Below are 26,930 nucleotides of genomic sequence, written 5' to 3'. Positions count from 1 at the left end.
TTGGCAGGCAGATTCTTTACTGCTGAACCACCAGGGAAGCCCCCTTACCTAAGCTTTGATTGAAGCCGTAATTGGCTTCTCCCTCCACTTCCCAACATCTTCCTTTGTCTTTAGCTGGAGATGGGATTTAAGGTGGTGGCTTGTGCCATTTCCAGGAGTTACTCAGTTTTCCTGGTTCTCTCTCATGTATACAGGAGGTATGCATGTTATTCAACTTCTGTGTGTTTTGTTTTTTCTCCTGCTAATCTGTTTTATTGCTATGGGGTTAGGGAATATCTCAGTCAAGAGCCTAGAAGGGTGGATGGAAAATTATGTTTCCTTCCCTACAAAGACTAAGTGACCTGTGAGTAGTGAGAGCAGATGAGAAGAATGAGATATGAGAGCAAAGGGGTGCCAAAGCTCTCAGTGCCCTGCATGCTGAGGTAAGGGCTTGAGAGATCATTCACAGAGCAATGGGAACTCTTCCAAGGGCTTCAAGCCAGTAAATGACATGGTCTGACTGTGGGCTGGGCAAGAGTCAAGTCTCCATAGACTAGTTAATGTTATTGAACCAGGATCGTTTTGCCCAGGTCTGAAGCAAAGAGAGAGTTTATTCTCAAGGCAGTCAAGCGAGGAGCTGGTAGAAAGAGGAGCAAGGGGCTCGAGATATGTGTGGGATAAAGAATAAAGAAGCAGGCCATCACCGAGGCACAGGGAAAGGTGACTGGAAAGAGGTACTGTTATCTAGTTCTGCACAGGCCTGAGCTACTAAGCTACAGGCTTCTGCTCTTAGCACGAACTGGGGGTGGAAATTTTGGCCCTCTGATGTCAGAAGGTCACTGAGCCGAACACTTCCGGGTGTCCGCATGCCCAGTTTGGGGGGAGGGGGTCAGTGGTCCTATCCAATCATTTTTTAAAAAATTTTTATTGGAGTATAGTTGCTTTATGGTATTGTGTTAATTTCCACTATACTCTGGAGAAGGTGATGGCACCCCACTCCAGTACTCTTGCCTGGAAAATCCTATGGACGGAGGAGCCTGGTAGACTACAGTCCATGGGGTCGCAAAGAGTAGGACACGATTGAGCGATTTCACTTTCACTTTTCTACTGAACAGCAAAGTGAATCGGCTCTATGTATAATACATCCCCTCTTCCTTTCTTTTTTTTAAACAGGAAAAAATCAAGCAAAAATTTAATAATCTATACAAGGGAGAGACTCAGGAAAACTAAGTATCTCTGGTCCTATTCAGTCTTAATGAGCTCAGCTCAACCTAGATAACTGATTCCAAGTTCCTGGAAAACAATTCTGGTGAACACCTTGTTGTTAACACCAAGTGGCTTACTTGCCACTTGGACGATATGCAAGTCTTCAAACGACCTTGATTAGTGAAGGCAGGTGAAATGGATTTGACTCGTGATTACCCACTGCATCACGAGGAGGCTTTAGAGGCATCCAGGCAGGAGATGATGGTGGAAGCAAAGCAAGAGACGCAGAGCTGTTGGAAATCTATATGGAGGGTCAGCAGAGTTTTCTGATGGGGTCCCCACATACTGCAGTACCACTGTATCCTTGCAGCCAGGGCTCCTAACCTGGGATCCATGTGTCCCAGGAAATTCCTGAATGCACCTTGGGGAGTTCACACCCCTCTGAAAAGGTATGAGGGATGGTATGTCTGAGTATTGTCTTGGCGGGGGTGGGGGCCCATAGTTTTCATCAGGTTCTCAAAGGTGGTAGAAACCCCAACAGATAGGAGAGGTGATTGAAACTGGAGGAGGGACACGTTGGGGGGTTGTCGTGCCCTTTACTTTTCTGTTTGCTTGGAGGTTTGCATAATAAGCAGCTCAAAATATTGGTGTGCCTTCTGTGCAAGAAGAACAAAGAAGGATTGTTGTGGCAAACCTTTTGAAAGGCACATTGCTACATTTTATGGCTCACGGTCAGTCTGTTCTAAGATTTCCAAGGTATTCTCAGATGGCCACAGCCCCCTTCCTCCCCTATGTGGCTTTGGTGGCCACTTTGTTTCTCCTTCAAGGGGACCACCTTCTGCTGAATTTCATTTTCTGAATTTCACAGAATATATTAAAATTCCTTGAAACAAAGAGCTGGGGTGCTGGGGTTTAAGGGCCCTGACTTGAAAACACTTCTCAGGTGACCCTGAGAAATAACAAAAACCCTGAGCCTCAAATTCTTCTATGTGAAAGAGGACTTATATTTGCTCATTGGGTGATTGGTGATAAAAAAGAAGATCTGGGTAAAACACATATCCCAGCCCTGTGTGACTAAACAGGAGCTTGGCGCTGCTGTCCTTTTCAAGTTGTAGAAGAATCACGCAAAATTGGTGAGCACAGCGTCTTCTTTGCATCATTCAACTGGTCAAGGTAGGATTTAATTTTTATTTTCTTTAAAAAACACTTTTTCACTGAAGTATAGTTGATTTACAATGTTGTGTTAGTTTCCAGTGTACAGCAAAGTGATTGAGTTATACATATGTATGTATCTATTCTTTTTTAGATTCTTTCCCATTATAGTTTATTACAAGATATTGAGTATAGTTCCCTGTGCTATACAGTAGGTCCTTGTTGGTTATCTATTTTTTTAAATTTATTTCTTTTTGATTTTTGGCTGTGCTGGATCTTTGTTGCAGCGTGGGCTTTTCTTTAGTTGTGGTGAGAGTCGGCTGCTCTCTAGTTGCAGTGCACAGGCTTCTCATTGCGGTGGCTTTTCTTATTGCAAAGCTGTCTCTAGGCCCGGAGGCTTCAGTAGCTGAGGCCCTAGACCACAGGCTCAATCGTAGCGGTGCACGGGCTTACTTGCTCCACCCCATGGGGGATCCTACTGGATCAGGGATCGAACCAGGGTTTCCTGCATTGGCAGGTGGATTCCCAACCACTGGGCCTCTAGGGAAGCCTGCTTATCTATTTTATATATGTGCTGTGTGCTGTGCTTAGTCACTCAAGCATGTCTGACTCTCTGTGGTCCCTTGGACTGTAGCCTGCCAGGCTTCTCTGTCCATGATTCTCCAGGCAAGTATACTGGAGTGGGTTGCCATTTCCTTCTGCAGGGGATCTTCCTGACCCAGGGATTGAACCAGCATCTCTTGTGTCTCCTGCATTGGCAGGAGGATTCTTTACCACTATATTATATATAGTAGTGTGTATGTTTTAGTCCCAAACTCCTAGTTTATCCTTTCCCCTCTTTACCATTTAGTAACTGCAAGTTTGTTTCCTATGTCTGCTTGTGTATGGAGAGGACTGGGGAAAGCCAGTAGTTATGTTGAATGCCTCTCTCACCCCCCACCACCAGTAATAAGCACCCCAAGGGTCAAGCAGAGTTGGGCTGACACCCTGATTCCCCTGACTCTACTGAAAACTCGCAGCATGTCTTTGAGGTATAGTTTTCTCTTGCTTGTTCAGTTCTGCTTCTGACTAAGTCAGAGCCGTTGGCCTGGTGGCCCTGTGGGCAGCTTGCGGAGGGCACACCGTGGCTGGTCTCCCCACCTCAGCCCCCTTCCCCCTGGTGGCGTCCCAGGCTGCTCCGGGGGACTCATCATGCCTCTCCTCTGCTGCTCCAAGCAGGTCAGTCTCTGGTACCTGGTTCTTCCATTGTTCTCAGCTCAGCTTTCCTTTCTTCTCCTGTAGCTGCTCCCCCACCAAAGCAACTGGCCACGTTCCTCAGGCCCTGAAGCCAATCTGTCTGTTTCTGTTTCCGGGGTTTCAAAGGGTGACAAGAGCAAGGCCTCCGGTAATGGAAGAGCATCTCCTCTCCTCTCTCATTTGACTCTTCCAACTGTTTTAATCACACGGAGGCTTGGAGGGTGTTGTGGAGGCAACACAGGGTGGTGGCTGAGAGAGCAGGCTCTGGTGTCAGCAACTTTGGGTCCCATCCTGGCCCTCCTACCTATTAACTGAGTGACCTCGACCAAGTCACTTAACCTCTCTTTGTCGCCATTTTTTCGCCTCCACCACAGAGATAACACCAGTTACCAGTTACCTCTGGGGCTTATGAGGATAAAGTACTAAGATGACATGGCATATAAAAGGTGTTTAATGAATGAAGAAAATCATGTAAGAAGGGTTCAATTAGTGAAGAAAGTCATGGAAAGAGGGTTCAATGAATGAAGAAAATTCTGGTCACTCAAGTAGTGCCAGACTGCTCTTGCTGCCCTTTTGGACATACTCTTCCCACCCTGTTCTCATCTGCCTGACTTCTTCTTGGGTTTGGCTGTTGGTGAGCCCAGCAAGAACACAAAGGATGGAGGCAGAGTGAAGTCAGAGATCTATTTCCCTGACTCTGTTCCAGCAGAGTCACCTCACTCTGCCTGTGTTCCTTGTCAGGAGGTCACAGCTCTTCTTAAGGCAGCCCTCTCTATGTGACTTCTCCCTTTTGGGTTCCAATGACAAGTCTATCTCCTCCATCTTTGGAGCTAGGAGTGAACACAGTCTCAGGGTACTGTATTGACCCTAACTGGTGTAACTGGGAGCTTCCAGAATGACCTCCTTCTTGGTGGGCTCCTTACTTCTCAAAGGCTTGGACCATTAGGGTGTCTCTCCTCACAAGGTCTGAGGAGATGATCCAATGAGATACTATCTAGAGTATGTTGTTGACTGTAAAGCACTGTGATTACTATAGGGCTTTATTTTTACTAGGAGGTGACCAAACCCTCGCAGGTGAAAAAATGACTGTAGGAAAAATATCTGGGAATCTGTGATGTTTACCTTGAGTGTGTGCATGCTCAGTTGCATCAGTCATGTCCAACTCTTTTGCGACCCCATGGACTGTAGCCCACCAGGCTCCTCTGTCCGTGTGGATTCTCCAGGCAAGAATACTGGAGCGGGTTGCCATTTCCTTCTCCAGGGGATCTTCCCAACCCAGGCAGCAAACCTGCGGCTCCTGTATTGGCAGGTGGATTCTTTCCCACTGAGCCACCTGGGAAGCTGATGTTTTCCTATTTAGGTATTGGGATTATAATTTCAAAACTCAATATATCAAAATGGTACCTCCCTCCCCTCACTGAGAACCTGAGAAAGGAATGTTCTGAGGATCTTTGCTCTATGTAATGGGTCCCTATGGAGGCCTTTTATCTCTTCTGCCACATGATGTGAGGAATTTCAAGGCCTATCTCTTCTAAAGCCTAAAGCCTGCAGCCCCACAATCTCACTGAGGGCTCCACCTGCTCTGTTTCGGTCACCAACACATCTGTCTTTCCAAAAGGTGAGGCAGTTTGATCGACGAGCTAGATCTTCTTGGTCTGTGAATCTGGGGGGCTATGCCTCATCTCTGAAGACAGTTTGCTACCATTTAATACGTACGTCAGACATTTCCATTTCTGACTTCTTTTTCCCTCAGGCTGTCTGACTGGCTCTGGGAGACATCTTAGGTATCTCACCCTTTTTGGCACTGGCCCCAGGCCAGAATTCAACTTTTTTGACAACCCGGTCCCTGGAGCTAGCAGATATCTCTCAAGAAACTTTTCTCTCCACTTTGCAACAAGATCAAGGGTTTCTGCAGTCTCCTCTCTTAACTGAATCCCACCCGCCTCTTCCTGACTGCCTTGGCCAACTTCCTCCCTATTTGTATTAATCAGTGTCCCCTCTGGTTAGGACTTTTCTAAGCTCCATGCCTTCCCCTTCTTCTCTGAAATTTCATCCTCTAGGACATGCTCCCACCCCATCGTCCAGCAGCCTCTCAGTCAGTAAATGTCATCGTTACCTTTACATCCCAGACTCATCTCAGTCATGATGAGAGATACAGCAGTGAGCTATCCTGAAGATAGAGAGCTTAGGTCCCTGCCCAGGGATTGAATCTGGGTAGCCTGGATGAAAAACAGGAATCCTAGCTGCTAGACCACCAGGGGCTCCAGGCAAGAAGCAAAATGGCCCTAACTCTTTCCCCTCCTTTGAAAGCAAGAATGTTTCAAGGAGGTGAAAACTGGAAAAACAAGTATACAAAGTTTATTATTAGAGACTCAGTATAACACGTGGGCGGAGAAGGCAATGGCACCCCACTCCAGTACTCTTGCCTGGAAAATCCCATGGATGGAGGAGCCTGGTGGGCTGCAGTCCGTGGGGTCGCTAAGAGTCGGACACGACTGAGCGACTTCACTTTCACTTTCATGCATTGGAGAAGGAAATGGCAACCCACTCCAGTGTTCTTGCCTGGAGAATCCCAGGGACAGGGGAGCCTGATGGGCTGCCGTCTATGGGGTCGCACGGAGTTGGACACGACTGAAGCGACTTAGCAGCAGTAGCAGCATAACACGTGGGAGAGCACACAGAGAAATAGTTTATTTAAGACAGAACAAGGCAGAAATGCCCACCTAAGGAGAAAGGGTATGGGCATCTTCTCTAATGAGGAGCACTTTAAAGAGGTGATTTAAATCAGTAATAATTCATGCAGTGAATGAAGAGTCCTTCATCACATCGTGAGAAAGTAAAGTTACTTTGCGTCTGTGGCCACAGAATTTTGGCTAGAATTCTGAAGCGTTCTACGTGTTTAGGAGGTAGGGACCGTCCTTAAAGTCAGTTTTTATTATTTACCCATCTTTTCCCGAAATCAGTTCAATTTAACTGTGTGTGAGGGGCAACTTCTTGATTTAGGTTGAGTTGTACTGGACAGAACACTGAACTCTCAACTGTTTTCCTTAATTGATCTCCAAGGGTGACCCTTTCCCCTCTGAACATTATTACCTCTTATTAAACCTGTTGCTCTTCTTCTCCACTCCTGTGTTTCCTTAGCCATTCTCCCCCAAACATAACATTTTTGTTCCTGTGAAGGTCACAATGAAAAAAAGAGCCAAACTGGGCTCAGGACAGTGGCAGAGATGTGCTTTAAACAAATCAAGTAATAAGCTGAAGTTGCCAACAAGGTCATGGTAAACCCTGGCTGTTCATGGAGAGTTATGGTTAGACAGAGAGAGCTAGAATGATCCAGAATCCTGAAGGGCATGTGTGAATGGCAGAGTGCTGAAACCAGCACCTTGCATTCTAAACCCACTCAAGAACAGGGTCAGCGATTTAGCAAAACCATCTGGTTTCACACAGGCGTTTTGTTAGCGTCAGCAACACAGACAGGTGCAATAAGCCCCTTTTAAAAGGAAGTGGAAGCACATTGGCTTAAGAAAACTTTGTGTTGAAGTGTCATATATGTACAGAAAAGTGGGGACTTCCCTGGCGGTCCAGTGGTTAAAACTTGGCCTTCCAATGCAGGGGGTACAGGTTCAATCCCTGGTCAGGGAGCTAAGATGTCTTGTGGCCAAAAAACCAAAACATGAAACAGAACCAATATTATAACAAATTCAGTAAAGTCTTTAAAATAGTCCATATTAAAAACAAATCTTTAAAAAAATAAAAAGTGCACAAATCTTTAGTGTGAGCTCACTGAGCAAACTGAGCACACCCATGCAGCCAGCACCTTGATCAGAGACAGAGAATGACCAGTGACTTCTGATTCCTCCCAGTCACTATCCAACCCTTTCTCCCTCTTAGCACTTTCTCTAGCATGTTATGTATTTTAGTTATCTTATTTGTAATCTATCTCTCCCACTGGAACATAAGCTTCATGAGGGCAGAGATTTGTGTTCTGTTCTGTTAAGTGCTATATCCCCAGCTCCTTGACCTGTGCCTAGCACATTGTTATTACTCAGTCAATATTTGTGAAACGAATGGATGAAACTCTGCAATAAGAAATGCTAAAAAATGTGGCGGAGTGGTTAATGTGGTGGACTGCTGCTGCTAAGTCACTTCATTCGTGTCTGACTCTATGCGACCCCATAGACGGCAGCCCACCAGGCTCCCCTGTCCCTGCGATTCTCCAAGCAAGAACACTGGAGTGGGTTGCCATTTCCTTCTCCAATGCATGAAAGTGAAAAGTGAAAGTGAAGTCGCTCAGTCGTGTCCGACCCTCAGCGACCCCATGGACTGCAGCCCACCAGGCTCCTCCATCCATGGGATTTTCCAGGCAAGAGTACTGGAGTGGGGGTGCCATCGCCTTCTCCGAAGATGATGGACTAGAAATGCTTAAAAATAAGTCTAACCTTCAGCAGATGAATGGACAAAGAAAATGTGGTCTAACCATACAATGAAATATTATTCAGCCATAAAAAGGAATGAAGGATACCTGGTACAATATGGATGAACCTTAGAAACAAGGATGCTGAGTGAAAGAAGCTAAACACGAAGAACCACGTACTGTACGATTCCATTTATATGCAGTGTCCAAAACAGGCAAGTCTATAGAGACAGGAAGTAGATTAGTGGTTGCCTAGGGCTGGAGGAGGGGGAAATTGGAATGGCTGTTTAGTGGGTAAGGGTTTTCTCTGGAGGTGATGAAAATGTTTTGAAACTAGATAATGGTGATGGCTGCATAACACTGTGAATGTACTCAGTGCTATCGAATTGTATACTTAAAGATAGTTTATTTTTTTCTTTCTTTTTAAAAAACATTTATTTGTGCCAAGTCTTAGTGCCTTAGTAGCACACAGGATCTTCAATCTTCTTTGCAGCACGTGGGATCTTTAGTTGTGGCACGTGGGATCTAGTTCCCTGACCAGGGATTGAACTTGGGCCCCTTGTATTGAGAGTGCAGAGTCTTAGCCACTGGACCACCAAGGAAGTCCCTCACTTTCTTTTATGTGAATTTCACCTCAATAAGCAAATACTAAAAAATCCTCAGAGGGACTAAATTTGCTGAACACATTTTCTTCACCACCAGAAAAAGTGGATTCTGGTGACTGTAGGATTCTTTATTTGAGAAAGGTGATGGATATGTAGGCAAAAATTTGGAGGAAGTGGCCTAGGCTACAGTACTCTGTGTAGGGAGGATTTCTAGCCATGGGAATTGGAAGATGGGAGCCAGCAAAGTTGATTGAAGGTAGACGAGGATGGAGAAAAAGATACAGAGATGACAGCGCTGAGAAAAGAAACCTGGGATGAACCACTTTAAAGGGTTTCTCGACAGAAATGCAGCCCTTTGTGGTGTTAGGGAGCGTTTCTGAATACAAAGCGTGCATGAGTGCTCAGTCGATTCGGTTGTGTCCAACTCTTTGCGACCCCACGGACTGTAGCCCTCCAGGCTCCTCTGTCCCTGGGATTCTCCAGGCAAGAATACTGGAGTGGGTTGCCATGCCCTTCTTCAAGGGATTTTCCTGACTCAGGGATCAACCCTGACTCTTAACATCTCTTGCACTGGCAGGTGAATTCTTTACCACTGAGCTACCAAGGAAGCCCTCTGAATACAATAGGTAACATTAATGAGTACAGCACTATGGAGATTGGTTCGAAGACTTTTTTTAACTTCTTTTTTTTCATTGAGCTGTAGTTGATTTACAATAGTGTGTTAGTTTCAGGTGTACAGCAAAGTGAGTCAGTTACATATATGTATTCTTTTTCAGGTTTTTGTCCATTATAGTTATTACAAGATAGTGAATATTATTCCCTGTGTTATACAGTACATCTTTGTTGTTTATTGTATACATGGTGTGTTTTTTTTTTAAAAAAACTGAAGTATAGTTAATTTACAATGTTGTATTAATTGGTTGGAAATCTCTTAAAAGAAAGACTTCTGAATCCAGGGAGACAAGGCCTTATAGTGGTTTGAATGGTGGTCCCCCAAAGATATGTTCATTTTCTAATCCCTGGAATCTGTGAATGTGACCTTATTTGGCAAAAGGTCTTTGCACATGAAATTAAGAATCTTAAGATGCAGAGATCTCCCTGGATTTTCTGGTGAGGGGGGAGTTAAATTCCAATAACATGTGTCCCTAGAAAAGAAAGGCAGAGAGAGATTTGAGACAGACAGAAGAAAAGAAGCCAGACACAGAGTTGAAGGTGTAGTAGTGGAGGGAGAGATTGGAATGACGTGGCCACAAGCCAAGGAAGGCCAGCAACCACCAGATGCTTGAAAGTATTTAGCCCTGCCTGTGGGCACTTTGATTTTGACCTTCTGGCCTCCAGGCTGTGAGAGCATAAATTTCTGTTGTTTGAAGCCACCAAATTTGTGGTAATATGTTACAGAAGTCCCAGGAAACTAATTCAGGCCTCCAGTGGTAAACCCAATAAGTTGGAGAAAAAACTACACACAAGGTCAAGAGTTTGGGTCCTTGGGAATCCCAGGAGTAGAGAAGATCCCCAGGTCCCCTTTGTGTCTGTGAGGATGAGCTGATGGTCACCTGGCTTGTATATTGGCCCCTGTGGGCACTCATGTGGCCGACAGCAAATGAGGCATTCACGGGCTAGCTGGCTCACAGCATTTCATATTTTTTGGCCTGTCAGCATTAACGCTGCAAGAATATAGGTAGGTGCTTGGGTCACAAGTAAGAGTGTGAAGACTTTAAAACAGCACTCAAAGAGAAAGCAATCTATATTTGCTTCGTGGAAATAAAATTTTACTGCTCTGTGAGCTCGGTTTATTAATTCAGAGTAGGGAAAGGAAATTGGCAAAGTCTGTCACCTTTTATTTGATCAAGTGACCAGCCACCTGAAGCGGACATGTTTTAAAGACACTGGGTGATAAATGTTCACTTGTGAAGATGGAAGGAGGGAGGGAGAGAGTTTGATTTTGAAAGAACAATGCAGCCAAGTGTTTATTCATCATACGTGCAGTGCTCCTAAGACAAGGATGTTGAATTTCAAAATTCTTATTGAAAACTTTTAAAACTTCCTTTCTCTGATTGTTGCAGAGAGGGAGGTAGAATTGAGAGGAGAAAGGAGAGGATCTTTGACACACTTACCTATTTAACATTTAAAGCCTTGACTATACGCCTTAGCAGTACCAGGAGGCTGTTGGGTTTTACAATGTTTAAAACCCTTGGACATTGTCTTTGCTTTTATTCACATGTAATTTCATACTTTATGTTTAAAGACCTGGATTTCCTAGGTAAGAATCACTCCCTTCTCTTTCAATTCACAGATGATAGTTACTTAGAGAATGGAGACTGGACTGATTATTTTCTTTTTTTTAAAATATAAATTTATTTATTTTAATTGGAGGCTAATTACAATATTGTATTGGTTTTGCCATACATCAACATGAGTCCGCCACGGGTATACACGTGTTCCCCATCCTGAACCCCCTATATCCTAAAGAATTATGGTAAAACTTGACTGAAAATTTCTGGACTACAGAAACAACTTCTCTGCCAATCCCTTCTACTGTTTCCATCTGTTTCATCTCATAAAAGCAAGATAAAGTTGTATTTTCTCAGTTGTTCCTTTCTATCATGTTTCTCACCTCAGTCTGTATTTAAGGGACACTATTATTATTATTTGTGTGTGTATGAGTGCTCAGTCATGTCCGACTCTTTGTGACCCCATGGACTGTAGCCCACCAGGCTCCTCTGTCCATGGGATTTTCCAAGCAAGACTCCTGGAATGAGTTGCCATTTCCTACTCAAAGGGATCTTCCTGACCCAGGGATCAAACCCTCATCTCTTGTGTCTCCTGCTTTGGCAAATGGATTCTTTATCACTGTACCTCCTGGTAAGCCCATATATATTATATGTTATATGTCATATGTTATATTATATATCATATATATTATATTATATATTATATGACTCCACAAGTCATTTAATAATGTCCCTTTACCCCCTATACCCATGGGCCATAGAGATTCTAAATAGAAGGAGGTGGAGTTCTGCCTTATATCTGGAATATTTCTTTTCTTATGTTAGTTTTTGTTTAAAGTAAGGCAAAATCCATATTGTGTTGTCAAGATTTAGACGGGGAAGCAGAGCCACCGTGGATATTCTAAGAATGAATCCTTTTGCTGATGTGGGAGGCACGGCACGGGGAAGCAGAGCCACTGTGGATATTCTAAGAATGAATCCTTTTGCTGATGTGGGAGGCACGGGGGGAGTGAATGTCTAGAAGCGAGGAGTCAAAAGATCAGAGAGTCACTAGCCACTACCAGAAGCATTGGCAGAACTGGACAAATCAGAGGTTTCGGGAAAGTTCAAGAAGCCAAGCGCATCCAGCTGTCCAAGTGCGGCGGTGAAGGGAGAGTTGGTGGAGAGGTTTATGGGAGGCTGAGGCCTCTGTGTAACTCCTGCCTGTGTGGGGCCACAGACAAGCCCCGGGTGGAGGGCCTGAGTCAGCCGTTGGCTAGCGGAGCCGGTGGTAGGAAACGCGAGCTTGAGGTGGAGCAGGGGAGAGTCGGATAAGCTAGCCTCTGCAGGGCACCTCTGTTTCTGTCCATCTCTACATCTGCTGGGGTGGGGGCTGCCAATGGTAGTGACTCCTGCTTGCCTTCTGCCTGCAGTTAGTTCTCACACAAGTTCCACTTCTGGCAAACTCTAACCCGGAATCATACAAGAGAATGAGCCTCTAGGAAACTATGGAGTCTCCTCTCTTAATCAAGCTGCTGCTGCTGCTGAGTCACTTCAGTCGTGTCTGACTCTGTGCGACCCCATAGACGGCAGCCCACCAGGATGCCCCGTCCCTGGGATTCTCCAGGCAAGAACACCCGAGTGGGCTGCCATTTCCTTCTCCAATGCATGAAAGTGAAAAGTGAAAGTGAAGTCGCTCAGTCATGTCCTACCCTTAGCGACCCCATGGACTTCAGCCTTCCTGGCTCCTCCATCCATGGGATTTTCCAGGCAAGAGTCCTGGAGTGGGGTGCCATTGCCTTCTCCTCTTAATCAAGCTGCTATAGCACAATTCAGCCCAGCCCCCGCTATCATGATAACTGAAATGACATAGAAACAAAAGCCACTTAAAAAAATTCAATAGATTAAAAAAAATTTGAAGTATTGTTGATGTACATTGCTGTGTTAATTTCTGCTGTACAGCAGTGATTCAGTTATACATGTTTGTATTATATATATACTCTTTCTAAAATGTTCTTTTCCATTATGGTTTATTATAGGATATTGAAAGTGATATCCAGTAGGACCTTGATGTTCATCCATTCTGTGTATAAAAGCTTACATTGGCTAACCCCAATCTCTCACTCCATCCCTCCTCCAACCCCCTCCCCCTTGGCAACTACCACTCTGTTCTCAAAGTCTGTAATTCTATTTTGGTTTCATGGATAGTTTCATTTGTATCCTATCTTAGATTCCACATATAAGTGATATCATTTATGTGATAAGTGTCTATTATGACTTACTTCACTTAGTATTAATATGATAATCTCTAGTTGCATCCATGTTGCTCCAAATGGCATTATTTCCTTCTTTTTTATGGCTGAGTAGTATTCCATTGTACATACCATATCTTCCTTATCCATTCATCTGTCGACAGACATTTAGGTTGCTTCCATGTCTCACGTATTATGCATAGTTCTGTTATGAACCTAAGGGTGCATGTTTCTTTTTGAATTTTAGTTTTGTGTGGATATTTGCATTTCTTTTCCATGGGGATGGACTTGATCCCTATCTCCTGTACAATGTCACAAACCTCAGTCCGTAGTTCATCAGGCACTCTATCTATTAGATCTAGTCCCTTAAATCTATTTCTCACTTCCACTGTATAATCATAAGGGATTTGATTTAGGTCATACCTGAATGGTCTAGTGGTTTTCCCTAGTTTCTTCAATTTAAGTCTGAATTTGGCATTAAGGAGTTCATGATCTGAGCCACAGTCAGCTCCCGGTCTTGTTTTTGCTGACTGTATAGAGCTTCTCCATCTTTGGCTCTAAAGAATATAATCAATCTGATTTCAGTGTTGACCATCTGGTGATGTCCATGTGTAGAGTCTTCTCTTGTGTTGTTGGAAGTGGGTGTTTGCTATGATCAGCGCGTTCTCTTGGCAAAACTCTATTAGCCTTTGCCCTGCTTCATTCCGTACTCCAAGGCCAAATTTGCCTGTTACTCCAGGTGTTTCTTGACTTCCTACTTTTGCATTTCAGTCCCCTATAATGAAAAGGACATCCTTTTTGGGTGTTAGTTCTAAAAGGTCTTGTAGGTCTTCATAGAACCGTTCAACTTCAGCTTCTTCAGCATTACTGGTTGGGGCATAGACTTGGATTACTGTGATATTGAATGGTTTGCCTTGGAAATGAACAGAGATCATTGTAGCATCAAGGATTACAGAATGATGTGGGTGCCATTTTTAGATATGGTGGTCAAGGAAGGCTTCTTTTATTTATTTTTATTTTTTGACTGCATTGTGTCTCCATTGCTGCACACAAGCTTTCTCTAGTTGCGGTGAGCAGGGGCTACTCTGCAGTTGCAGTGCGTGGGCTTCTCATTTTGGTGGCTTCTCTTGTTGCAGGGCCTGGGCTCTAGAGTGCGCAGGCTCAGAAGTTGTGGTGCTCGGGCTTAGTTGCTCTGCGGCATGTGGGATCTTCCCAGACTAGGGATCGAACCATGTCCCCTGAATTGGCAGATGAATTCTCAACCACTGGAACACCAGGGAAGTCCACTTTGAGGTGGTGCTATTGGCTCAGCGACATGATTGAATGGAGGGAGGCAACTATGCTGCTATCTCTGGGAGCAGAACATTCCAGGAGGGGGACAAACACGTGCACAGGCCCCCCAAATGGGAAAGCGCTTCTTTAGTCGAGGGACAGTAGGCGCACCAGTGTGGCTGTACTGCAGTGAGCAAGAGGGGAAGGTGGTGTATGTGAGGTTGGAGAAGGAGACAGGTAATGGACCACATTCACTTTTGATTTGAGACAAGTCAGATGGGAAGCAGTTAGAAAGCTTTGAACTGGAGTGTCACATCTGCTGGCTTAAATATTAAAGGGCTATTCATGGAGAATAAATCACAGAAGGGCAAAAAAGGAAACAGGCCTTGTAGGATCTCTTGCAGTGGTCCATAAAGGAAGGAGGCTATCAGGAGGCTGGGACCAGGGGAGGTTAGTGGTAGAGTTGGTGAGAGGTAGTCAGAGCCAGTATGTATTCCGAAGAAAGAGCTGATAGGATTTGCTACCAGGCCAAATGTGAGGTGCTGATAGAAAGACAAGGGTCAAGGATGACTTCAAAGTTTTGGCCTGAGCAAGTGGATACATGGAGCTGCCACTTCCTAAGATGGGGACTACCAGGCAAGGAACGAGTTTGGGAGGAATGCAGAATTTAGTTTGTCCATGATTAAGTTTGAGATGCATATTAACCATCCAAGTGAGGAAGTGAAGTAGACAGTTGGACATATGAGTCTGGAGGTCGGGGCAGAAGGTGTAAATTCAAGAATCATTAGTGTAGAGATGATATTTAAAGCCGTTGGACTGGATGAGATCACCCAGGAGTGAATAAAGATAGAAGAGAGGTCTAGGGACTTCCCTTGTGGTTCAGTGGTTAAGAATCTGCCTTGCAATGCAGGGGATGTAGATTCGATCCCTGGTGGGGGAGCTAAGATCCTATATGCTGTGGAGCAGCTGAAGTCCATGTGCCACGACTAGAGAGTTCGTGCACCACAACAGACTCATATGAGACAATGAGACACTGTTTCGTATGAGACAGTGAAGAGCCCAAGTGCCATAGCTAAGACCTGATGCAGTGAAATAAACACATATTTTAAAAAGAGGTTTAAAGTCTGGATCCTGGGACACGTCAAAGTTTACAAGTCAGGGAGAGGTCAATGAACCAGTTAAGGGGCCGAGAAGGACTGGCCAGTGAAGAAAGAAGAAGACCAGGAGAATATCGTGTCCTGGAAGCCAAATGAAGGAAATATCGTGAGGAGGAAGTAGTTGCTTGTGGTGTGGGAGGAGGTAAATAATAAAGTAAGAAGCATTTGAAATTTCAGGGCTTACTGGGGTGAGGAGGTGGGGAGTTTAGGTACAGGGAAAGAGAAGACATGAAGTCAATGGAGACAGCTGAAGGTCTCAAGAACGTGGCAAGACATCACGGTCCATGAAGGCACGTCATCAATGAGAAGTCCCCATGTGGTGGAGAATGGCCAGCGACTTCCTAGGAACAGTAATACCTGGTATGAATTTGAAGTTATTTCCTGCTGTGTTGTGATAGACTTTCATTTCCTCCAAACCTCCGCATAACTCCGCTGTCTTTGGGTGGCATGCAGTAGCGGCATTTTGCGCAGATGTAGGAAGAGCAACGGTCATGTTGAAAGGCTGCAGCTGCCCAAGAAGGTGAAATACATGGGATAAACAGGAAAAACAGCGTGAGAGGTGACCAGGAGAAACAGAACCCCCTGAGGCCCTTTGGAGATCTTGGAAGAGCCACTGGACTTCTCTTGGTTTGTGGCATGGAGTCATTAGCATTTTATTTAGATATTAAAGGGAAAGATGAACTGTGCATGCTGGAGGACCTGGGGTCACCTGGGTAGCAAATATAAACTGAAAAGTGTGCAAGGACGTATTACGGGCAGGTCCTTAGAAGCATTTTTTTTTTAAATACTAATAAAGATTGGGAGACAGCTTGGATGTCTAACAGCAAGAGAGTGATTAAGTAGGTTAATAATGCTTCTTTTTAATGGAGACATTAGAAATGATGACAAGGGCACATATTTGTTGAATGAGAGAAGCAGGTTTCAAAACAGTATGCTTAATGGTATCTTACTTATGTAGGTAATATGTGCATATCTATATGTGTGCAAGGAGAAACATTAAAACCATATTAACTAATGTATTTATGGCTTCCCTGGTGGCTTAGCAGTAAAGAATCTGCCTGCAACGCCGGAGATGCAGGTAACGTGGGTTCAATCCCTGGGTAGGGAATACCCTTGGAGGAGGAAATGGCAACCCACTCTAGTATTCTTGCCTGCAGAATCCCATGGACAGAGGAACCTAGCAGGCTAAATCTGCTGCTGCTGCTGCTGCTAAGTCGCTTCAGTCGTGTCCGACTCTGTGCGACCCCATAGACGGCGGCCCACCAGGCTCCCCTGTCCCTGGGATTCTCCAGGCAAGAACACTGGAGTGGGTTGCCATTTCGTTCTCCAATGCATGAAAGTGAAAAGTGAAAGCGAAGTCGCTCAGTTGTGTCTGACTCTTAGCGACCCCATGGACTGAAGCCTACCAGGCTCCTCCTTCCATGGGATTTTCCAGGCAAGAGTACTGGAGTGGGGTGCCATCGCCTTCTCCGAGGCTATGTCTATGGGATTACAAAAGAGTCAGACGTGACTGAGACTAAGCACAGTACAGTACATGGTACAACCAATGTATTTGAAATGGTGGTACCTGAGTGGTGGAATTATGGGTGACTTTTTTTTTCTCCTTTGTACTTGTCTGTATTTTCTAAAAAAAAATTTTTTTACAGAGAATATCACTTTTATGATTAGAGAAAGCAGCCAGTGTTTAAAGAAGAATCACTGATGTATGACTTGGCTATTCATGAGCACTGTCTCTACCCTTCTTGATTATGTATTAGTTAATTGCAAAGAGATTCAGAGAGTTTTCAGGTTCAAAATTCACCAGTGGATAACACAGGCGTGTGTAACCGAAACGACTCTGGAGACAGTTGGATATGTTCTGAGCTCTTGTGGTAGATCTGTTCTAGGAGAAAAAATGATTGCCAAGGCAGAGAGATTAGTCTCCAGGTTACTGCTTACTGTTTTCTGGTTTGGATCTAAGACCAAAAGACTGCAGGAGACTTTCTGGCTTCACTATGGAGTGTGGAGAAGGCAGTTGTGTGGTTGTCCTGATGCTAGATAGCATGCTTCAGAGATGGACATCCCTGCTCCCTTCATCTCCTTGCAGAGCCCAGCTAGACAGCTAGTTCCCCTTAGGTGTGCAGCATCAATCTTGATGTTTGTGCAAAGCAATCCTGGCAAGCTGGTACAGCATGGTTCATTGCTCCAGGTGTGCACAACAAAATCATCAATCATTAACATAAAAAGCCTTCCCAGGGCTATGTTCCCAGGTGCTGGGCAACGGTTGATCCTGGCTCTAGGTTCCCTTGGAGACCTGCTTGGAGTGAGTGAGCAATCAAACGTACGGTATTACTCTTTGCTACCCTCCTATTTTCCAGGTTTGCACCAGAGAAGGGCAGCTACTTAGTCTCTCAGATTCCCAAGTTCACTACTCCCAGGGAAAGGCTGTGATCCATTCATCTTGCATTGGGTGTGCACTGCTGGGCCGGTCAAGTGATAGTATGTGTGCATGGGTGTGTGTCCGTGTGCCAATCTCTGAGGAATTAAAATGAAAGCTGCCTGTTGGAGGTTGGGTTTTCCAGGAAGCTGATTCTGAGATGGAATTTAGTGTGTAGAATAATTAAGAAGTGCTCTTGGCAATTAGGCAAGCAAAAGAAATAAAAGGGTATCCAAAATGAAAAGAAAGAAGTAAAATTGTCTTTCTGTGTAGATGATATGATCTTATATATAGAAAAGCAGGGTGACAGTATACAGCTTCGATGTACTCCTTTCCCAATTTTGTACCAGGTCTGGTTCTGTTGCTTCTTGACCTACATACAGGTTTCTCAGGAGGCAGGTAAGATGGTCTGGTACTCCCATCTCTTTAAGAATTTCCCACAGTTTGTTTTTTGTGATCCACACAGTCAAAGGCTTTAGCATAATCAATGAAGAAGAAGTACATGTGTTTATGGAATTCCCTTGCTTTCTCCAGGATCCAGTGAACATTGGCAATTCGATCTCTGGCTCCTCTGCCTTTTCTAAACCCAGCCTGAACATCTGGAAGTTCTCGGTTCATGTACTGCTGAAGCCTAGCTTGAAGGATTTTGAGCATAATCTTGCTAGCATGTGAAATGAGTGCAATTGTATGGTAGTTTGAACATTCTTTGGCATTGCCCTTCTTTGGGATTGGAATGAAAACTGACCTTTTTCAGTCCTGTGGCCACTGCTGAGTTTTCCAAATTTGCTGGCACATTGAGTGCAGCACTTTTAGGATCTTTTAGGATCATCTTTTAGGATTTTAAATAGCTCAGCTGGAATTCCATAGCCTCCACTTGCTTTGTTCATAGTGATATTTTCTTTTCTTCTTTTTTAAAATTTATTTATTTGCTGCACTGGCTCGTCACTGCTGAATGTAGAGTCTTGGTTGCAGCATGTAAGATCTAGTTCCCCTACCAGGGATCAAACCTGTATCCTCTGCATTGCGAATGTGGAGTCTTAGCCACTGGACCACCAGGGAAGTCCAATAGTGATGTTTTCTAATGCCCACTTGACTTCACACTCCAGGATGTCTGGCTCTGGGTGACTGATCACACCATTGTGGTTATCTGGGTCATTAAGACCTTTTTTGTGCAGTTCTCTGTGTATTCTTTCCACCTCTTCTTAATCTTTCCTGCTTCTGTTAGGTCTTTCCGTTTCTGTCCTTTATTGTGCCCATTCTTGCAGGAAATATTCCCTTGATATCTCTAACTTTCTTGAAGAGATCTCTAGTCTTTCCCATTCGTTGTTTTCCCCTACTTCCTTGCATTGATCACTGAGGAAGGCTTTCTTATGTCTCCTTGCTATTTTTTGGAACTCTGCATTCAAATGAGTATATCTTTCCTTTTCTTCTTTGCCTTTACCTTCTCTTCCTTCCTAAGCTATTTGTAAGGCCTCTTCAGACAACCATTTTGCCTTTTTGCATTTCTTTTTCTTGGGGATGGTCTGATCACTTCCTCCTGTACAATGTCACAAACCTCTGTCCACAGTTCTTTGGGCACTCTGTCTATCAGATCTAATCCCTTGACTCTGTTTGTCACTTCCCCTGCATAATCGTAAGGGATTTGATTTAGGTCATACCTGAATGGCCTGGTGTTTTTCCCTACTTTCTTCAATTTAAGTCTGAATTTTGCAAAAAGGAGTTCATGATCTGAGCCACAGTCAGCTCCAGGTAATGTTTTTGCTGACTGTATAGAGCTTCTCCATCTTCTGCTACAAAGAATATAATCAATCTGATTTTAGTATTGACCATCTAGTAATATCCATGTGTAGAGTCATCTCTTGTGTTGTTGGAAGAGGGTGTTTGCTGTGACCAACTTGTTCTCTTGACAAAACAATGTTAGCTCTTGCCCTGCTTTATTTTGTACTCCAAGGCCAAACTTGCCTGGATATCTCTTGACTTCCTACTTTTGCATTCCAATCCGCTGTGATGAAAAAGACATCTTTGTGTGTGTGTGTGTGTTAGTTCTAGAAGGTGTTGTAGGTCTTTGTAGAACCAGTCAACTTCAGCTTCTTTGGCATCAATGGTTGGGGCATAGACTTGGATTACTGTATGTTGAATGGTTTGCCTTGGAAACGAACAGAGATTATTCTGTCATCTTTGAGATTGCACCCAAGTACTGCATTCTGGACTCTTTTGTGACTATGAGGGTTACTCCATTTTTTCCTAAGGGATGCTTGCCCATGGTAGTAGATATAATGGTCATCTGAATTACATTTGCCCCTTCCCCTTCATTTTAGTTTACTGATTCCTAAAATGTTCATATTCACTCTCGTCATCTTCTGGTTGACTATGTCCAATTTACCTTGATTCATAGACCTAACATTCCAGGTTTCTATGCAATATTGCTCTTTACAGCATCAGACTTTACTTTCACCACCAAACACCCACAGCTTAGCATCATTCCCACTTTGGTCCAGCTGCTTCATTCTTACTGGAGCTATTATTAATGGTAATTGCCCTTCCCCCTTCCCCAGTAGCATATTTGGGCACCTTCCGGCCTGGGGGGCTCATCTTCTGACATCATATCTTTTTGCCTTTTCATACTGTCCATGTGGCTCTCAAGGCAAGAATACTGGAGTGGGTTGCCATTTTCTTCTCCAGTGGGCCGTGTTTTGTCAGAACTCTTTACTATGACCCATCCATCTTAGATGGCCTTGCACAGAGTGGGTCATTGCTTCATTGAGTTATGCAAGCCCCTTCCCCACAATGAAGCTGTGATCCATGAAGGGAAAACAGTATGATACTAGTGCAAAAAATAGACACATAAGCCAATGGAACAGAATGAGAGCCTGGAAATAAACTCACACATGTATGGTCTACTAATTGTCAAGGAAGCCAAGAATACTCAAAAGGGAAAGAATAGTTTTTTCAACAAATGGTATTGGAAAAATTGGATAATCACATGTAGAAGAGTGAATTTGGATCCCCATCTTACACCACTAACAAAAATTAATTTGAAATAGATTAAAGATTTAAACATAAGACCCAAAACGATAAATAGACATGAGTTTGAGCAAGCTCCAGGAATTGGTGATGGACAGGGAAGACTGGCGTGCTGCAGTCCATGGGGTTGCAAAGAGATGGATATGACTGAGCAACTGAACAGACTGAACTGAAAATGATAAAACTCCTGGTGAAAAGCACAGGGAGAAAAGATCCTTGACACTGGTCTTGGCAGCAGTTTCTTGGATATGATACCAAAAGCACAGGCAACAAAGTAAAAATAAACAGGTGAGACTACAGCTACCTAAAAATCTTTGGCACAGCCAAAGAAATGAACCATAAAATGAAAAGGCAACCTATAGAGTGGAATAAAATATTTGCAAATCATAGATCTGTTAGGAGTTAATATCTAAAATATATAAAGAACTCACAACTCAGTAGCAAAAAAAAAAAAAAAGTCCAATTGAAAAATGGGCAAAGGACCTGAATAGATACTTTTTTGGAAGAAGGTATAAAAATGCCCACCAGACATATGAAAAGGTGCCTGACATCATTAGTTATCAGGGAAATGTAAATACAAATCACAATGAGATATCACCTCACACCCATTAGAATGGCTATTATCAAGAAAACAAGAGATAAGAGTTGGAGGATCGGAGCAAAAGGAACCCTCATGTACTGTTGACTGGAATGTAAATTGGTACAGCCATTTTGAAAAACACTATAGTGGGTCTTCACAAAACTAAAAATAGAACTACCCAGCAATCCCACTTCCATATCTCAAAAAGATATCTACTTTCTTCTGTTCATTGCAGCCTTATTCACAGTAGCCAAGATATGGAAACAACTGAAGTATCCATTAAAGGATGAACATAAAGATGTGAGATAAACACACACACGCATACACATACACACACACACACACATATACAGACACACACACATACATGTTATTCAGTCATGAGAAAAAAAGGAAATCCTGTCCTTTGTGAAACTTGTTTTAACCTTGAGGGCATTATGCTATGTGAAACAAGTCAGAGAAAAACAAGGACTACCTGGTGTCCCTAATCTGTAGAATCTAAGAAAGCTGAACTAAGAGAAACAGAGTTACCAGGGGCTGGGGATGGGAGAAATGGGAAGATGCTAGTCAAAGGGTATAAACATCCAGTTATAAGAGTAACAAGTTCTGGGGATCTAATGGGAAATTATAGCTAATAATACTGTATCATATATTTGAATGTTGCTAAGAGAGTAGATCTGAAATGTTTTCACCACAACAAAGAAATGATAATGTGATAGTAATCATTTTGCAAAATTTCAAATATATAAAATAAACACAGTGTACACCTTAAATTACACAATGTTATTTGTCAGCTATATCTCAATAAAGATGGGGGACAAAGTGCTCTTGAAATCAACACCTGTAGAATAGAGGTGAAGAAAGCAGGACTGAGCAGACGGAGAAGTTAAGCTTGGATGCAAGCCTGGTGACAGACTGGGCTGACCTATGGGGAGTGCGGGAGTTAGAGTAGTCCTGCAGAGTTGTCCAGAGGTGGGTGGGAATGACCAGAACTTTATACCCCTGCACTGATCACTGGATGTGGGCTGCCTGGTGGTTCTCTGCAGCTGAGGCAGACCCTGGAGAACTGACATCTAAGGGCTGTCTGCTGACTTGAAGTTGGACATCAAGAAGGAAGAGCTGGGTAGTGCATTGTAGTATCCACCACAATGCCTACTTAGAGGGATAAACAAAAATAAATACAGTTCTAGGGCATTTGAATCATAATACCATATGTACTCCAGAAAGATGGTATTGATTATATTCAATTTCAACCTGTTATTCCAGAACTCTTACAACTCAGCCTTAAAAAGACAAAAAACTCAATTAAAAATGAGCGGAGGATTTTAATAGACTTTTTGCCAAAGACAATGTACAAATGGCTAATAAGCACATGAAAAGATGCTTAACATCATTGTTATGAGGGAAATGTGAATCAAAACCACAATGAGGTACCATTTCACGCTCACTAGGATGGCTATAATAAAAATGGCAGACAGTAACAAATGCTGGCAAGAATGTGAACAAATAGGAACCCTTCTGGTGGTAGGTAAGAAACAATGGTACCATAACTTTGGAGAACAGTTTGTTAGTTTCTTAAAAAGTTTAATATAAATTTATCATATGACTCAGCCAATCCACTCTTAAGGATCTACACAAGAGAAATGAATGCTTATGTTCATACAAAGACTTGTATGTAGATATTCACAAAATGTGGTGTATCCATACGGTAGAATATTATTTTGCTATAAAAAAGAATGAAGTATTGATGCATGCTATAACACGCATGAACCTTGCCAACATCATGGTAAATGAAAGAAGTCAGACTCAAAAGAACATATATTGTACAATTCCATTTATATGAAAAGTCCAGAAGAGGGAAGTCTGTAGAGACAGTTGTTGCCTGGGGTTGGGATGATACAAATGTTCTAGAGCTGTATTGTGGTGATGGCCGCACAGCTTGATCAGATGGCTATAAATCATTGGATTGCACTTTTAAAAATGGGGTGAATTTTATGGTAGGAAGTTATGCCACTAAAGTTGTTTTAAAATTTTCAACTGTATCTAGAATATTTAATAAAATCCTAGAAAACTACAATCATTGCTTCTCAGCCTTTTGGCTAAGATCAAGTGTGCCTTGTGGCCTATAGTCCATGGGATCACACATACTCTAACTCAGAACGCTTTCTTAGCACAGAAGAGGTAGCACAGCAGATAATTTTCTTTTAGGGCAGTGAAGTAGATCTAGAATTAATCAGTGTCAGTAGATAAAAGCGGTGTTCAATTTTAAAAAAAGTTCAGTAGGTAATACGTAGAAATGTTTACTTGTATCAGCCATTTAATAATACCTATGTGAAGAATTAATTTCCTGTTACCAACACAAAATTAATACAATTCATCATTACAATGGGTGAGAACAGCTATGTGAGCCCAGACACCCTCAGATTTGTGAGTAAAATGTTTTATTGGTTTTAGGTCACCATTTTTGGGTGATTTGTTACGCAATAATTTTTTAAATATCTATTTTTGTTTATTTATTTTTGGCTGTGCTGGGTCTTTGTTGCTGCGAGCAGGCTTTCTCCAATTGCGGCAAGCAGGGGCTACTCTCTAGTTGAGGTGCTCTCTCTTTGTAGTGGCTTCTCTTGTCGCGAAGCATGGGCTCTAGAGTGTGTGGGCTCAGTAGTTGTGGCACACGGGTTTAGTTGCCCTCCAGCATGTGGGATTTTCCCAGACCAGGGATCTAACCTGTGTCCCCTGCATTGGCAGGTGGATTCTTAACCACTGGAGCACCAGGGAAGTCCCGTATCAGTTGATACTCTGAACATGCCCCGAACTCTGCAACAAGAGGAACCCTCAGGGAGACAGGCATCTTCTCTCCACCGATCCCTCCATTGCTCTCAGTGGCTTCACCATTCTCTTAGTTACCTAGGTTTGAAACTACAAAGTCATTCTCTGCGTATTTTCCCTCATCCCCCAGGACTGGTCACTTGCCAAGTCTTGTCTGTTTCACATTGCTTGCCTCTGTTTCCTCCCTTCAGGCTCCCTGTCATTATCCTGCTTTCTCTCTTGCCTAGATTATCACAGTAGTTTCCTAACGTCTCTCTCTGCCTCTAGGCTCTCTCATTCCAATCCTCTGGCCTCTAAACAACCTAATCTCTAGCATTCAAAGTCTTACTGACCTCCAGTCTCACTGTCATTATCCTGTTTTGCCTCTTGAGTAGTCTCCTAAGTTCTCTCTCTGCCTCCAGGATCTCTCATTCCAATCCTCTGGCCTCTAAACTTTTATAAGTTCCCATAACCCGAATGCTAGCATTCAAGGTCTTTCCTCAGTTGACCCATACCTTCTTGTGATGGATTACTGGACATGTCAACTTGGCTGGCTCAAGGGGTGCCAAGATATTTGGTCAAACTATTCTGAGTGTTTCTGTAAGGGTGTTTTTGGATAAGGTTAATGTTTAAATTGGTGGACTTTGAGTAAAGCAGATTGCCCTCCCTAATGTAGATGGGCCTCATCTAATCATTAGGAGGTATGACTAGAGCAAAAAGACCAGCCTCCCCCAAGCAAGAGAGAATTATCTAGTAGATTGCCTTCAGACCTCACCTGCACCATTGGTCTTCCTGGCTCTACAGTAGCTGGTCTTCAGGCTAGAACTGCACTACCAGCTCTCCCGAGTCTCTAGCCTACACACCTTTGGACTTGAACTGTAGCATCAGCTCTCCTGGGTCTCCAAGTTTCCAGCCCATCCTGCAGATTTTGGACTTGCCAGCCTCCATAATCATGTGGGGCTTCCCAGGTGGCTCAGTGGTAAAGAATCCACTTGCCAATGCAGGATATGCAGGAGAGGTATGTTTGATCCCTGGGTCGAGAAGATCTCTAGGAGAAGGGAATGGCAACCCACTCCAGTATTCTTATCTGGAGAATCCCATGGACAGAGGAGCCTGGTGGGCTACAGTCCCTGGGATCACAAAGAGTCAGACATGACTTAGCAACTGAGCACTCACCCATAATCATATGAGCCAACTCCTGATAATAAATCTTTTTCAATACATACACATATCCTATTGGTTCTCTCTGGAGAACTCTGGTTAATGGTTAATACACTTACTAACCTTGTGTCCCACTAAGCCCCTTTGCGCACCTGACCCTCCATTCAAATTGAACTGCCCCCTGCCCGCTGTGTTGCTCTGGGTGTTTTATCTTCAGGCCTAGCTCACATTGCTCCACCTCTGCTCCCATCTTCACTGATGACATTAAAAAATGTCACCTTTGCCATGAGATCTTTCCTGACCATCTCTGAACCTCTCTAGCACATCATCTATAATCTTGTGTAATACACTAGCTCATGTTACCTGCGTGTTGCAGTCCATGGGGTCACAAAGAGTAGGACGTGACTGAGTGACTGAACAACAACCACCACCGCATATTATGGGTTTTTTTTTTTGGGAGCACATCTTATCTTATTGATTATATCATGAGTAGCTTGAGGGGCAAAAAATCTGTTCTTTTTCTCATACATGCAACTGCCTGCTTGACATTTCTTAGATATGGCAAAGTTGCTTCAAAGATAACGTGTCCAAATCTGGACTCGTGACTCTTCCCCTGTACCTGATCCTGCCTTGTTCTCTGTTTTCGTGAGTTCAGAGTCACAGTTAAGATACTCCAGAAAACAGACTTTTGAGACCGATTCACTTAGCTTAGCTTAGCACATGCAGGAAACTTACGGGGAAGTTCTCAAGAAATCAATACTTTTGGGGAGTGAGTGAAGTCTGATTGGGCAGAGGGAGAAGTTGGGTTTGGAAGCAGTTGTAACAAAGGTCTCAGTGGATCCCATGGGGAGGTCTGGAGCAGGAATTAACCTATGGTGATGCTCTGAATTGGGGCAAGTGGGCCGGGTCTTTATATTCCCCAGTCAACTGATGTGGAGCTTATGTTCTAGCAAGAGGACAAAGTAGTAAGCGAAAAATACAAGAAGTAAATTCTAGAGTATTTTAGCAGGTAAAAAAGCATAATAGAAAAAGTGAAAAAGGACGATAAAAAGGATCAAGAGTTGAGGAGTGTGGATTGCAATTTATAATAGGGTGGTCAGGGTAGGCCTCCCTGACTAAAACAAAGACTTAATGGTGAGAAGTTAGTGTTGCAGATACACCAGGAAAGAGAGGCCCAGGCAGCATTGTTTGTGTTTTACAATGAGCATTTATTGCTTTTGTTAATAATAGCCCCTTCTCAGAGGTAATCATTATTTTGACTTTTATCGCAGTCCTTTGGGCTTCCCTGGTGGCTCAGATGGTAAAGAATCTGCCTGCAATTCAGGAGACCAGCGTTTGACCCCTGAGTCGGGAAGATCCCCTGGAGAAGGGAATGGCAACCCACTCCAGTATTCTTGCCTGGAGAATCCCATGGACAGACGAGCCTGATGGGCTACAGTCCATGGGGTCTCAAGGAGTCGG

At 43.6% G+C, this 26,930-nt stretch overlaps 1 long non-coding RNA gene across 1 annotated transcript in view; it reads left to right on the top strand.

Annotated features, from left to right (window-relative positions):
* The first annotated feature begins 1,049 nt into the window (after positions 1-1,049).
* The window catches only part of LOC123331860, a 157,350-nt gene continuing 131,469 nt past the window's right edge, over positions 1,050-26,930 (top strand). Inside the window, exon 1 of the long non-coding RNA XR_006548657.2 lies at positions 1,050-2,358. This is a non-coding gene — a long non-coding RNA (uncharacterized LOC123331860). The remainder of the gene's footprint in view (positions 2,359-26,930) is intronic.

Source organism: Bubalus bubalis, chromosome X (assembly GCF_019923935.1).
Source record: "Bubalus bubalis isolate 160015118507 breed Murrah chromosome X, NDDB_SH_1, whole genome shotgun sequence".
NCBI classification, from domain to species: domain Eukaryota; kingdom Metazoa; phylum Chordata; class Mammalia; order Artiodactyla; family Bovidae; genus Bubalus; species Bubalus bubalis.
This window is presented reverse-complemented; position numbering and strand designations above follow the sequence as displayed.